Genomic DNA, 14,870 nt, shown 5'->3' with positions numbered 1-14,870 from the left:
AATTTTAAATAATAATTATGATTGTGAACTTTTAAACTTCTCTTAATTTAGGCTTCAGCGTCCGAGTATTGATGCACTGTCTCGATAGATTTCTATCCTCCATAAGTCCCGTGATTTCTCCAGTGTTACTCAAACCCGTATCAGCCCTTAGGCTATCAACATAAGTTATGACTGTTCTTCCCCTGCTCAGCACACCATGGTTAGGTTCATTAAGTACCCCACACTTAGCAACTAGTTCAAGGTGCCAGTGTATATGGCAAAGCTAGTTGCATCCTACGCTCTTGGATCTTCATAGTTGCTCTTGAAAAGTCTCTCTAAAGTCTCTCTCAGTTGTTGATATCTATGCCCCAAGGTACGTTTTCCAGCTGGTTTCCAGAACAGCTTTAAAGTCTACTTTCCTCTGTAGTGTTTAGAGTCATGAGATTTGTTTTAGAGTTGTTCAAGACTAACCCCACACTTTTTGCTGCTTCCTATAGCCTGTCCAGGAGTAGTTTTGCCCCATTCAATTATATCAGTGATAAGGGCACCATCATCTGAGAATTTGACATATGCGATATTTTCAGCACAAATCCATCTACACCCTGTGCAGGCTTAAGAGTGAACCCAGAGTCTGAGTCATCATCTATAGCCACTGTCATGATATAGTCAATCACGATGATGAACAAGTATGAGGTGTCTCTTTGCAGTACTCCCGAATCCTGATCCTACCAGGACTTCGAAGACCCCTGTAATACCATCTGCAGTTGTGATTACTTAAGCCACTGTGTTTGTGTAGATCAATCGCACTATGTATTCTGGTATACATTTGCTTTAAGTATCTTAATAAGCAAACCTTTATGTACACTGTCAAAGGCTTTATTAAAATCTATAAACATCATAGTGGCCTTCACACTCTTTAGACCCTATATAATTCTTCACAGAACAAGAATGTGCGAAGTTGTAGAGCAACCAGGTCCTGGTTGTCTCTTAGTTTTTCTTCAAGTCTTTGCTTCATCCTGCTCAGCATTTTGATTAGAGTTTTACTTTTTGTTTCTGATTTCTAGAAAATCATAAGACTTGGCACTTGGTAGCACTCTGTTTGCAATAACTACCTACTAATGATATCCATTACCCATGACATGTATAGTTTCTTTTAGGGGTTATAGAGGTGTCAGGATTTTAGCATCCACAGCAATATAGGTGATCTGGAACTCAATCTTATCAATACTCCTACATGATTTTATGGAGTGATTGTTGCAGTGAATGAATTTAATATATATTTGTGTTAAATTCCTATTTTGGACTCTTAAACTCTTTAATTTTATATGTTATTGGATTGAACCAAGTAACATGTTACTCTAGCGAGATCTCCATCCAAAAAGATTAGTCTGCGCGAGCTGTTTTATTACTTTACTTATACATCTTTGGAGGGTAGGTAACATTTCTACTACATTTAAGCTCTTCCTATAGACCTGCCTCTTGATCTCTTCCTTTTTTTGGGTTGTCATTCAAGTATTATAACCTGATCTTGCCCTCCGGGGGTCCCATCATAAGCACATTCAACTTAATCTTATTCTTATTTCATTTCATTATTTCATTTCATTTACCTAGATGTTACCTGTAAATCGCAGAACTGGTTGGACAATGGACATCAAGACTACTGTCACAGCCTGGTGAGTGGTGACCTAGAGCTAAATGAGCTACTGTTTCCTGTGTAGACCTCCCAGATGCTGGACAGGCTAGGATGTTCCTCGCCTTGTGAGTAACTTCAAGATCAGGTGTTATGGATTTAATGAAATAAGGCCAGAGGGGGGCGGGGGGGGGGGGGGGGGGGGGGAAGGATCAAAATTTTCGACCTAAATTTTATTCTCTAAACAAATTCACATTCATTATTCAATTGGTGTCTTAATTATGGATATACTGGACCTGATATTGTGATGTAAGATGACGTGATAATACAGAATAACATGAAAAGCCTTCATTCAATTAACCTCATTTTCACGATAGGAGCATATAAACTTCCAAAATTAGGGGATGGGCAGGTCAAATCATAGTCCTAACTTCAGGATATTATAGGCATTCAATAACTATGATATATTGACTTGAAATTGAATATTATCACAGGGAAAATATAATGACAATTCTTGTTGACACTGAGCACTAAACTAATGACAGCTAAGTAAAGATTCAGTTCAAGCCATCTAAAGCGACTCATGAATATGTACATTAGAACTTATTTTTATGAAGTTTGGGTTTTATGAGAAAGTTATTATATGCTACTTATATGAATGCTTTTTCAAAGAGATGCGTATTTATTCTCTTTTTAAACAAGACGATATCGGTTAATGTTCTCAATTGCTAAGGAAGCTGATTCCAAACAAAGGGTCCACAGTAACTAAAGCTTCTCTCAGTTTTACTATAATTTGAAACAGTAGGAACATTTAGGAGGAAATAGTCTTGTTCAGTCCGTAGTACACGTACAGGTTGACTCTTAATGTTGATGCATTTGGTGATATAATTTGGAGCTACGTTGTTGACACATTTGAACACGGTTAGAGCAATCTTATACTCTATTTGTTGTCTTATTGGAAGAAAATGGGCTTTTTTCAGGAATGGAGTGACACTGTGAGCACAATGTTATGTTATGATTACCCTTGTCAGTTTTAGTTTACAATGATATTTCAATTCCTTGTTTCTGTTGTAAAAGAAAGCACACAAATGACCTTACTTGAATATTCCAGCTGACACTGTTCTTAACGTATATAATAATCAGTTCTGCTAGGATACAACCAGATTAGTTTTCCTATTTTAAAAAATCATATAGTTAATCCATAGAGTTGTGTCAAATGATATTGAATCTCCGAAAAAGAGTGACAGAGGTTAAGCTCGTTAGGTTTTGCTCATTAAATGTTTAGGCAGTAATTTTTGATTAATTGTTCTAATTCTCGTTGCAGTGCCCTCGAATCATTGATAAACAACGTAAACTCAATTTACATAAACCAATATTTTCTGGTGTTACTATATCCGCCGAAATTCCCTTTCCTCAGGAACGAAAAATCTATTATACCATAAATTAAGTCAAACAATTGCCTAAAATTGTTGTAAACTAAATTTCATGGGAGGACTTGTAATTGATGTATGTAATGTTGACTCGTCTTTAAATAATTTCCCAGATCGAAAATATTTTAGTCAAAAAAGCTAGCTGAATAAATTTAAAAAAATTAAATGATATGGAAAAATGGTCTTAAAAATACGACTAATATTGTTGTTGACTTGAAATTAACAAAATTTGTGACTTATATTATGGTAACCATAATATTTATGGGACCCAAAGTTATTGTGTTCAACCAAATTTTTTCAGGCATGGTGGGCTGAACATGGAGCTACCGAAAGCTGCGAATCATTTAGAAATAAACTCAAATGCAGCAGACAGACAGAAGCATTAGTTTGAGTTAAGTTGTAAAGCTTCTTTAAACTTTTTCATCACAAAGAGAAATTTGTGTTAAATAGTAGTGGTAAATTTAAAGGGCGTGTTGGTAGACCTAATACAAACTTATATCAAATATGCTTGTTGATGACCTTAAATATAGAAACTTAGAACTTAGAAATTTGAGTGATTTAAATGAAATAAGGGATATTGCTAGCTGTAGGAAGTGTTGGAAACTGTTGTACTAGGCACAGATTACGTAGTTAAGATGTTTTCTTAATGGAGTTCTATTAACTATGTATGATCCTGTTTTATAATAAGATTATTTGTATAGAGTCGTATATAATGTTTCTTCTTAGACTGCCAGAGAGCACAGAAGATGGCTACTAGACAGCTAAAATCGATACTTTACGAGCCACCAGGGGATGCCTTTTTTCGATGGATAAAGTAAGTGCACCGACTTTTGACGCTTAAAAAAAGTAAAAAGGACTTTTCACAGAGATATTTTGGTACCATCTTATGATGGCCTCTCATATGTATCTTTCGCCTTTCGGATCAATTTATTCCGGTCAACAAAGTTTCCTACTCCAGGCCATTAAATTGCTCCGTCAAAAACGCTATTATACCGGAGTTTTATTATAGTCCGGAGTTGGACGTTTTTCTGTACGCTTAGCTTGTCAATCTATGGTGTAGTTACCGTATAATATAAATGCTGTGAACACATTTTTCACTTGCTCGTTGACGAGGGTCACGTGATGGTAGGCGAATTTGTCAAGTTTATACGACTATTGTAATTGTACAATAAAATATTTATATTTTGTATCCTTGTATCCGTGACCTCTGACAGGACACCGGTCATCTCGCCCAATTTTCCCGGGAGAATCAGATCTCATGTCAACTAGCGCGTGATCATCCCGGCCTGGGTGGTCCACTTGTAATGTTGTCAAACGGGAACCTCGGCCTCGCACATCTGGTAGTGAAGTACTGATTACAGCTGCAGGTCCTCCAAATTCACGAAGTCCAACAAGTCCTTGTATGAGCCATCAGTGTAAATCACGGTACTTTTCTAATCATAATCGCTTAGCTTGGCATCATTCAATGGACATTTGTTGTTCAAAAGAAGAAGAGTCAAAAATGAGAGTGAACGGTGACTGCTTATTGCATAAGCTCTTAAATCTGCTAACCGTACATAGCTCACGCAGCTGTCTACAGTTGCTGGGCTCGTCCGGGTCAGAAATTTAAAGTTTACTGCGGCGTGGGGCTACATCGTCGTTCTGCTGTCGTGTACATTTAAGAATGTGGTGTGGAAAGAGTTCTGACTTTTCCTGGAGTAAAGATATATGTCGGCCGTCTTTGTCACGGAGAAGTCTTTAAAGCTTTAAAGCTCTGAGCTTGACCTATTAAAAGACAAAAGATACATTTGCACGTCACGAGTAATGTGACCTACTGAAAAAAAGTCGGGCAATTTGAAAATTTAGTCAAGTTCACACATGCACAATCAACCCCTCATTGGTGTGATCCTCTGATCCGGGAAATCGAGATGTCCTCTCACAAACAACAGTTATTAGTAACAAGCATAACACGATTTTCCAATCTATTAACGAAGTTTGAGCATTTAGGGTCAAAGCAGAGACTTGGGTCGATGTGAATCGGCTTAAAAATAACAAATTTGGGGTATCTTTATTTTACATCTTGGTCGAGACCTGTCACCAGCAATATGATTTCATGTTGCCTTATTCAGGCGGGCGAAACTCACGTTACATGCGATCTGATCATCTGACTCTCACGATCGAGATCGGTAGCTTTAACTCACCAGCTCCAACACGGTTTTTAGACTTTTTTCGGTTTTTCGAGCTGCCCTTCTCCCCTGAGGCCACGATGAAAAACATACAATATATTATATCTTTATTCTTTATATGTTACATGCATTCCCCTGCAGTAGTGAAAAGTAAATTGTTTGTTTTATTTCAGTGTCGACAGCTCAAACTATGGTGGTATCTTATCGCTACAATGCTGCTAACTAGACTCTTGGATGAAGTTAAGTTGTTTTAGTCAGATGATCTACTTTTTGGCGTTTCCTACTGCCCTAGTTATAGTAGTTCAAGGTTTAACTGTAAATATAGTGTTAAGTAAGTTTCAATACTTCCCTGCCACCTTTTCAGACATTGCAGAGATGTGTGACCGCACAATTCTCAAACCGAAGAATCAAAAGGAGTTATTGATTTATCGGTATATAAAGTATGTATGCTTAATCAAACAAAGCCACTAGGTAAGCAAATTCAAATATTTTGACAGTTCATACTTCATACTGCGGTTATACATTGCAGCCAATGCGCAGCAAACAAGAGCTTGCCACGAGCTTGCCACTGCTATAAGCATTCGTATTCGTAGCTTGTTTGAATCTCAAATTTATTCGAATTATCATAAGTAGCCGGAAGCCCGTCCTGCGGACGGAGTTCTTCAGCACAAAATCGATTCTCAAACATTTTAAATCTACCCTTTCTCATTTCTACTTCTTTTCCTTTCACAATTTTCATGTTTTTTAAAAACTTCTTACCCCTATCCATGTCACCTATGATTCATGCATTTCTAGCTTCTCGGACAGTGCTGTCTTTTCCCTCATTGGCAAATCCTGAAAGTTTTATGAAAAATATAGATCAGAGTTATGTTTGTTCTGCACGTCTGCATTTCAGGTATTCGTGACACAGTTTACGTGTGATGACGTGGGCATCTCTCAACACACTTTGCAGCATGAGCGACGGTGCCCTGGCGGGATATCTGGAAATGTAGCCTTGAGCTCAGTTTATTTTTCTCCGTCACTTCACCCGGGGGAGGGGGGGGGGAGCCAATGACTTTGGGTACTTTGGGGACAAGTGCAGAATTTCGCCAGCAATTTAACCTCAAGTCTCCAAGATTTTTAGCCCCCATTGGTACCCAAAAGTCTCCTTTAGAAGTCATTTAATAAAAGATAATATCAAAACTACATAAAACTCGCCAAAACTTTGGGTACTTACGGGGACAAATGGAAAATTTCACCAGCGATTTGACCTTCAGTCCCTATGATTTTCGTCCCCATTGGTGCTCAAAAGTCTCCATCAGTAGTCATTGCCCCCCCCCCCCCTCATCCTGTGTCGGCTGTATGCAATTCTGATTGTACCACGGTTAAAAAAAATGCCAGTTAAATGTACCAACTCTCGTTTTATTTATTGTACCGACTCTCACTCTTCGACCACGCTTTTCGTCTACTTGGCGTAGGGCGCGGTAAGATTTCATGTAATCACGCACACACGTATCGCGCGCGATGTAGAAATAAGTGCACATGGTCTTGTGGGTTCAAATGACCCCCGTAATCCATGTCGTGGGGCAGGAGGGTCAAGCACTGTTTTTTCTGAAATGAACCCCCTGATCCATGTGGTGGGGCAGGAGGGTCAAGCACTGTTTTTTCTGAAATGAACCTCCTGATCCATGTGGTGGGGCAGGAGGGTCAAGCACTGTTTCTGAAATGAACCTCCTGATCCATGTGGTGGGGCAGGAGGGTCAAGCAATGTTCTTTTCAGGTTGACCCTCCTGCGCCATTATACTATGTGCAAATTTCTACTACTTAAATCATTTATTAAAACAGATAACGAGTTTATTCTAGGTCTCCCCAATCTTCCAATAAATAATTTATCTGAGCCCCATACCTTGTCATGACCATAATATCGATACTACCTCTGTGATCACATCTTTCTCTGGGTGCAAAATGAATATATATATATATATATATATATATATATATATATATAGGTTTATATAGGTTTTATAGAAATTTGAAAGTTCTATAGAAATTTATATATGGATTATAAACATTTTGTTTGTGTGTTTTGTGTTATGCATCTTCATACCTATTTTAGAAGAGATTTTTATAGAATGTTAGAAGTGCAGTAGGGTCAGTTTCAGACGAATTAAGCATAAATGACATCATCGACATGTCTGAAGTGGTTTGTAGATGGGCCATAATTGTTAGCCCCAAGCGTTTTGGTCTCTCATTCCTGCCACTCAGCATTGCCTACTGTAAAGTAGACATTGCTAAAGACAATAGAGAAACTATGTCTCACTAAATTCCCCTAAATTCAACCACTTACCATAACAAAAATACTAACAACCAAATAAAGTTTTTTAAATAATTATATACAATCACTAAAGAACATTTCCTCAAGTTTACTTCTAGCTAAGTAATTCGAGGTTTAAGCTCTTATTTTATTTATGATTAAAGGAATGTAAAATAAAACTTTTCGTTTCATTGAAAACTTTTCGTTTCATTGAATAGCAAAAGAGAGAGCCGTTTGGGCCTGCAGCTGGGGTTTTCTCCATACTCCTGAGAATGTGTCCAAACATCCTCCACCGCTGGTGTTCGACTTAGTTGGTCAATACGTATTTGCACCCGGTACGGCGGTACGGGTACGCGCGTACCAAGTTCTGGCCCCAATAGCGGTACGTGCGTACCCGCACCCGCACCCGAAAACTTTGTATCACGTGGTGACCCCCACGGTCGCTTCACTATAGTGGCGACGGTCGCTTCACTGTAAGCCACGGTCGCTTCACTGTAGCGTCTTCGACGCTACAGGGGGAGCCGCGCACTTCGTGCGCGGCGGGTCATACAACGTATGACAACGACGCGAAAACTCAAAAGTGAATTTGAATTTTTCAAATTTAAATTGAAATTTGTGTTTACTCTTTGATTCAATCTTTGAATTTACGAAGTACTGCGTATCAGTGCCCACTTTCCCTGTCAGTTTCGGTTTCTCTTTTCCAATTTTTAAGACAGTATATAAATATACTAAGGCCTGCCAACAACTTGGTATGGTCAGAAGAGATGGCCATATTGTCATTGATCAGAAACGTCGCCGGGCGCTTTATCTCTCCCTGGTTCGTAGCCAATTCGAAAATTGTTCCATAATCTGGCGCCCTTGTAATAAATCACTTAGTGATAAATTAGAAAGTCTCCAAAAGAGAGCTATTAAATGGATTCTGTCTGAAGAGGGCCGCAGTTATCCACCTGAGCAATATGTCAAAAAGTGCAAGCTTGTCGACATTCTCCCTTTGGCTCAAAAGTTTGACTTGAATGATTTTATTTTTTTCCACAAAGTTCTTAACAATTTAATTCCTGTATCGCTGCCTCACTATCTCTCTTTATATCAGGGCACTTCTCGACTAAGACGTTGCCACCTCGACAGTCTGTCTATTGTGTCATCAATTTTACCTAAGTTAAGTCAGAATTCACACACCACATGTAGGTACCTCAAATAGCCAACTGGCAAAATCATTTTTCTACAGAACCCATATACTGTGGAATGGACTCCCTTTACAGGTAAGACAGATTGTGTCTACTAGTCTTTTCAAAGCTGAGGTCACTAAGCATCTATGGAAATGTTTATTGGATAGTGAAACAACAGTCTAGCCTAGTCTCTTTGCTCCCCATATTATTATTATTTTTGTTTTATTAATTTTTGTATCTACCTTCCTATACTTTCAACATCATATCACACTTCACCCGCACACCTTTTCACACATTAATGACCATTTCAGACCTGTATCTAATGTATCTGGAATTTGACGTATTGAAATACAAATTTTGACTCTATATCCACAGTTATTCACCATGGATTTGTTTGTTATTAAATGGATTTGTTTGTTATTAAATAGTTTTTCATAAATTTTTGGATTTAGATTAATTCGATGTAATGGGTCCAAGTTACTGCGGACATAGTTCACTATGTGTTTACCGTGTTTGGGTGCCCATCATATTTTACAGATGGGTAGGGACTACGGGTGGAAGATGAATAATTGATATTCCAACAGCATCTTGTTCCCTGCATTGTGCTGATTCCGGGAAGCATTTTGTTTACGCTCTCATCATTCTGTAGGATGAGATATCGTTCATTTAAAATTGGGTAATTATAGGCCTGTCAAGGATTTCAGCCTAATTAAGAGCTGATCAATTGCAGCTAGTTGTGCCATATAAGGGATAACTGAGGTCACGTGACATTCAGTCCTATCACGTGACCGCTAATCCTATCACGTGACCTTGATTCGTAAAGCCTTGGGCACGTGATCACATTCGTAACGTGTCGTATGCCGACTAGGAGATTTTGTGACGTCACCAGAGCTGAAGCTACTTTATCAGGCCTTATATGGAATAATATCGTGTATCGGGTGTAATTGGACCCAATTAGAGCAGCTGAGCGCTCAATTATAGCAGCATCTGGTACCACCTTCTGAAACCCAGCAGACAGCTGGCCCAGAGAATCGAAATTAGAAGGATTTTTTATTGATGGAAATCGAAGCGGAAACCTTGTAACCCTATGTTTTCGATGACGCCGAACAAGATTAAACAGGTTATAATTGTCCTACTCTCGTGTAAATTGCTCTAAAACGTGATTGAAATTGTAATGATGCTATCAATTGTAATACAGTTTTTACATTAAGCTGAGCGGCGTAACGGCTGGCATTCCTGGGCCGCACTCATCCCAGATTGTCATTCCGCCGCAGCTTCAATTTATCTGGATATTACAGCCTGGGGTCCCCAGGTAACGACTGGAACCGCTATATCTGCCCAATCTCAGCTATTGTAAATAACGAAGCCTGTGATCCGCACATCAGGTATTGACCACATTGAACGGGCTTGAGTCGAACAAGCCGTGTTATTAATATTAAAGATATTAATACCAAAAATCGTATTACTAGATTACCTTCTTGTCATTTGTGCGAAGTGCGTACTCTTTATACTGCAGTTTGAAGTTCAGCTTAATGTAAAAACTGTATTACAATTGATAGCATCATTACAATTTCAATCACGCTTTAGAGCAATTTACACTAGACCGGTTCATAAAACAAAAATGTTCTTGAATAATTATGAGTATGTTCTTATCTGTTGATCCCTAGGTTCAAATACCACCAAAAAAAATTTCAAGTTCCAACTCTTCCATCTTAGTCCCGCTCCGGCCACGCCCATATTTTATTGGTTTCTTATACAGGTAAAATATCTAAAATCGTCTTTTTTAGTATGAAGGAGTAATGTTGGCTGTTTAAGATTCGTTATTCAAATATAAATGTCATAAAGGCATTTCGTTTAATGTGGGTTTTAAGTTCTGGTGATGATGAGAACCACGCCCTTTGATGACCACGCCCATTTTATAAAAATAAGTCATAAAAATTCAGATAACCTTGTGACGCATTGAGGCACTGAGGCACTTGAGGCAGTACTTTGAGGCACTTGAGGCAGTACTTTGAGGCACTTGAGGCAGCACTTTGAGGCACTTGAGGCAGCACTTTGACACCCTGAGGCACTTGAGGCACCACTTTGAGGCCCTGAGGCACTTGAGGCACCAATTTTCAACACTTAATACATCGTACAGGGTTAGAAACATAATATGATGATTAATGGATTGATATCGGCACTAACTGACTAACTAAACTAATCATTAATCATTACTCGTCCAAATTATTGTGCCGATAATGTTCAACGGTTCAAAATGTAAAACATTTTTCTTATTTATATTTGGAATTTGGATGCTCATTTCTAAACATTATTTATTATTACTCAAATGGGACGTTGGTTTATACAATATAACTTCATATTGGTACTCTTTATTCGCTATTATGAGTGGGTCGATCATATATATATATTTTGATGATAGTTTGTGACGAAATGAAAGTTTCCACTCAGTGTTTCACTAAGTGTTTCACTAATTGGAGACTCTCACTTTGTCACCAACAGTCATCAAAATATTTTAGCTCTTCGCTTGACAATCACGTGACTTACTATAACACGCTCTTTAGGTGTTTCTGAGTGACTATTAAATTCAAAAGATTATCAGTTTATCCCTCTAATCTGACTCCAAATGTAACCCTAGGCCTAACCGGAACCCAATTCCTAACTGAAACATTCGCTAACCCTAACGAGAAATTATACCATATAATTACTTATATGGTCAATGCTCATCATCGCCAGGGTAGCACTTTTACGTTATATTTATATGTATTTGGTATTGCGGGGTGCTCCGAAATCAGCGTTCAAAATATAACGATTGAGGTTAGTTTCAACTTAAAGAAAAATTTGAGGTAGGAGTATAAATAAAAGTTATTGAGCACGCTCTACTATCAAAATTGGTGCACATGCCCAAATATGGTCTTATAGGTTTTTGCTCATAACTCAGCCAATTTTTATCCAATCTTGATAAAACTTTATATTTGCTTTCAAGAGATTAATAGCTACAAGTAATGCACCCAAAGCATTGTTTTAAAAAGCATATTAATGTGATTTACCATATTTATAATTAGACTTAATTGGCAGGACTTCCGGCCTTTCGTGTTGGCAAACTTCTTTACTTTTTTGGGTTCAATAAAAGATCGCAGCTTTATAACTTCAAACTTTGCAATGTGCAAAGCGATGTGGTTGTCATGACTACAAGTACAAAGCTAAATCATGCAACGTGCGAAAGGCAAACTTGATGTGCCGTGCGACGACAAACGCACTGTTGAAAATCAATCACCTCTAGCCAAGGCCGGCAGGCGGTAAGGTTTTCTGAATGGGCTTTGGATAGAGCAAGATTTTTTTTTAATAATTAACCAAAACGCGCGCCGCAAGTTAGACTCGTCCAATGTCTAAAACAATTTTTAACAAATGTTACCTGCCATGTTAATTTTAAATGTTTATAAACGTTTCATAATTTTTATTTTTCAAAAACATGAAACTGCAAATGTCACGTATACTGTGTATTACTTAACAGGTGATACTCGTGAAATATTTGTTCCAAATATTCCAGGACCGTCGAAGAGTCCAACTCGGCAGGCGTCCTAGTAAGTTATAAACTTACAATATACAACGTGTGTCAACAATGAATGTAAGCAGTATGTACGTGTAACTTACGCGCGCGCAGTACAATCAAAGCGAAAGCGCATACAGCAAGATTTAACCAATAAAACAAAATCCAACCAGCAAGATTTAACCAAAATTTATTCATATACGTACTGTACTCGCACATCAATTCTCAATTTTGGTCCATGAAATAAATTTCCTGGCCCAGCTTGCTGCGCTAGTTTATTGCTATAATAATAAATAATAAAATATGATAGGCTCGAAAAGATTAGCTCCGCGCGTTAGGATTGTAGTTGCTCGTTATCCATTCACATGGCCATATGTAAACGCGTACTGCGTGACGCACTTGTTTCACAGTCGCGGTCGCGCGCTACTGCAAGCGAAAGGGCTCTGGTTAAAGCAACTTTATCCAAAGTCCTTGACATACGTTGCATGCCACTTTTCGCGCGCGAAGCGCGCGCCGCCGCTGATATTTGGATACGAAACATGTATCAACAAAGTCCTTGTGCTTGCAGAAGCGCGCGCCCGCGTCCCTAAATAATTTAATTACTTTCAGTATATTTAATTCCAGTTCCTGGTTTCCAATAATGTAATTTAATTCCCCTTAATGCAAATGTTTAATTTGATTGAGACATCTTCAGGGAAACACATTATTTAGTTCTTGATGTCAAATAATTTAATTACTTTCATTATATTTAATTCTAGTTCCTAATTTCCAATAATTTAATTTAATTCCCCTAAATGGTTCTAATTTGATTTATACCTTTTTAGGGGAACACATTATATTATATATTACTGAGTTCTTGATGCCAAATAATTTAATTAATTTCAGTATATTTAATTTTAGTTCCTGGTTTCCAATAATTTAATTTAATCTAATTTAATTCCCCAAAATGGTTCTGATTAGAATAAGACCTCTTCAGGGAAACACATTATTTAGTTCTTGATGTTAAATAATTAATTTACTTTCAGTATATTTAATTCCAGTTCCTGGTTTCCAATAATGTAATTTAATTCCCCTTAATGCAAATGGTTCTAATTTGATTAAGACCTCTTCAGGGAAACACATTATTTTATTTAGTTCTTGATGTTAAATAATTTAATTACTTTCAAATTCAGTATATTTAATTCTAGTTCCTGGTTTCCAATAATGTAATTTAATTCCCCTTAATGCAAATGGTTCTAATTTGATTAAGACCTCTTCAGGGAAACACATTATTTAGTTCTTGATGTTAAATAATTTTATAACTTTCAGTATATTTAGTTCTAGTTCCTGCCTCCTGGTTTCCAATAATTCTAGTTCCTGGTTTCCAATAATTTAATTTAATCTAATTTAATTCCCCAAGATGGTTCTAATTTGATTAAGACCTCTTCAGGGAAACACATTATTTAGTTCTTGATGTTAAATAATTTAATTACTTTCAGTATATTTAATTCTAGTTCCTGGTTTCCAATAATTTAATTTAATCTAATTTAATTCCCCTAGATGGTTCTGATAAGAATAAGACCTCTTCAGGGAAACACATTATTTAGTTCTTGATGTTAAATAATTTAATTACTTTCAGTATATTTAATTCTAGTTCCTGGTTTCTAATAATGTAATTTTATTCCCCTTAATGCAAATGGTTCTAATTTGATTAAGACCTCTTCAGGGAAACATATTATTTAGTTCTTGATGTTAAATAATTTAATTACTTTCAGTATATTTAATTCTAGTTCCTGGTTTCCAATGATTTAATTCCCCAAGATGGTTCTAATTTGATTAAGACCTCTTCAGGGAAACACATTATTTAGTTCTTGATGTCAAATAATTTAATTAATTTCAGTATATTTAGTTTTAGTTCCTGGTTTCCAATAATTTAATTTAATCTAATTTAATTCCCCAAGATGGTTCTAATTTGATTAAGACCTCTTCAGGGAAACACATTATTTAGTTCTTGATGTTAAATAATTTAATTACTTTCAGTATATTTAATTCTACTTCCTGGTTTCCAATAATTTAATTTAATCTAATTTAATTCCCCTAGATGGTTCTGATAAGAATAAGACCTCTTCAGGGAAACACATTATTTAGTTCTTGATGTTAAATAATTAATTTACTTTCAGTATATTTAATTCCAGTTCCTGGTTTCCAATAATGTAATTTAATTCCCCTTAATGCAAATGGTTCTAATTTGATTAAGACCTCTTCAGGGAAACACATTATTTAGTTCTTGATGTTAAATAATTTAATTACTTTCAGTATATTTAATTCTAGTTCCTGGTTTCCAATAATGTAATTTAATTCCCCTTAATGCAAATGGTTCTAATTTGATTAAGACCTCTTCAGGGAAACACATTATTTAGTTCTTGATGTTAAATAATTTTATAACTTTCAGTATATTTAGTTCTAGTTCCTGCCTCCTGGTTTCCAATAATTCTAGTTCCTGGTTTCCAATAATTTAATTTAATCTAATTTAATTCCCCAAGATGGTTCTAATTTGATTAAGACCTCTTCAGGGAAACATATTATTTAGTTCTTGATGTTAAATAATTTAATTACTTTCAGTATATTTAATTCTAGTTCCTGGTTTCCAATAATTTAATTTAATCTAATTTAATTCC

The sequence above is a fragment of the Bolinopsis microptera genome, chromosome 10 (genome assembly GCF_026151205.1).
Source record: "Bolinopsis microptera isolate Bmic1 chromosome 10, MBARI_Bmic_1.0, whole genome shotgun sequence".
Classification (NCBI taxonomy): domain Eukaryota; kingdom Metazoa; phylum Ctenophora; class Tentaculata; order Lobata; family Bolinopsidae; genus Bolinopsis; species Bolinopsis microptera.
This window is presented reverse-complemented; position numbering follows the sequence as displayed.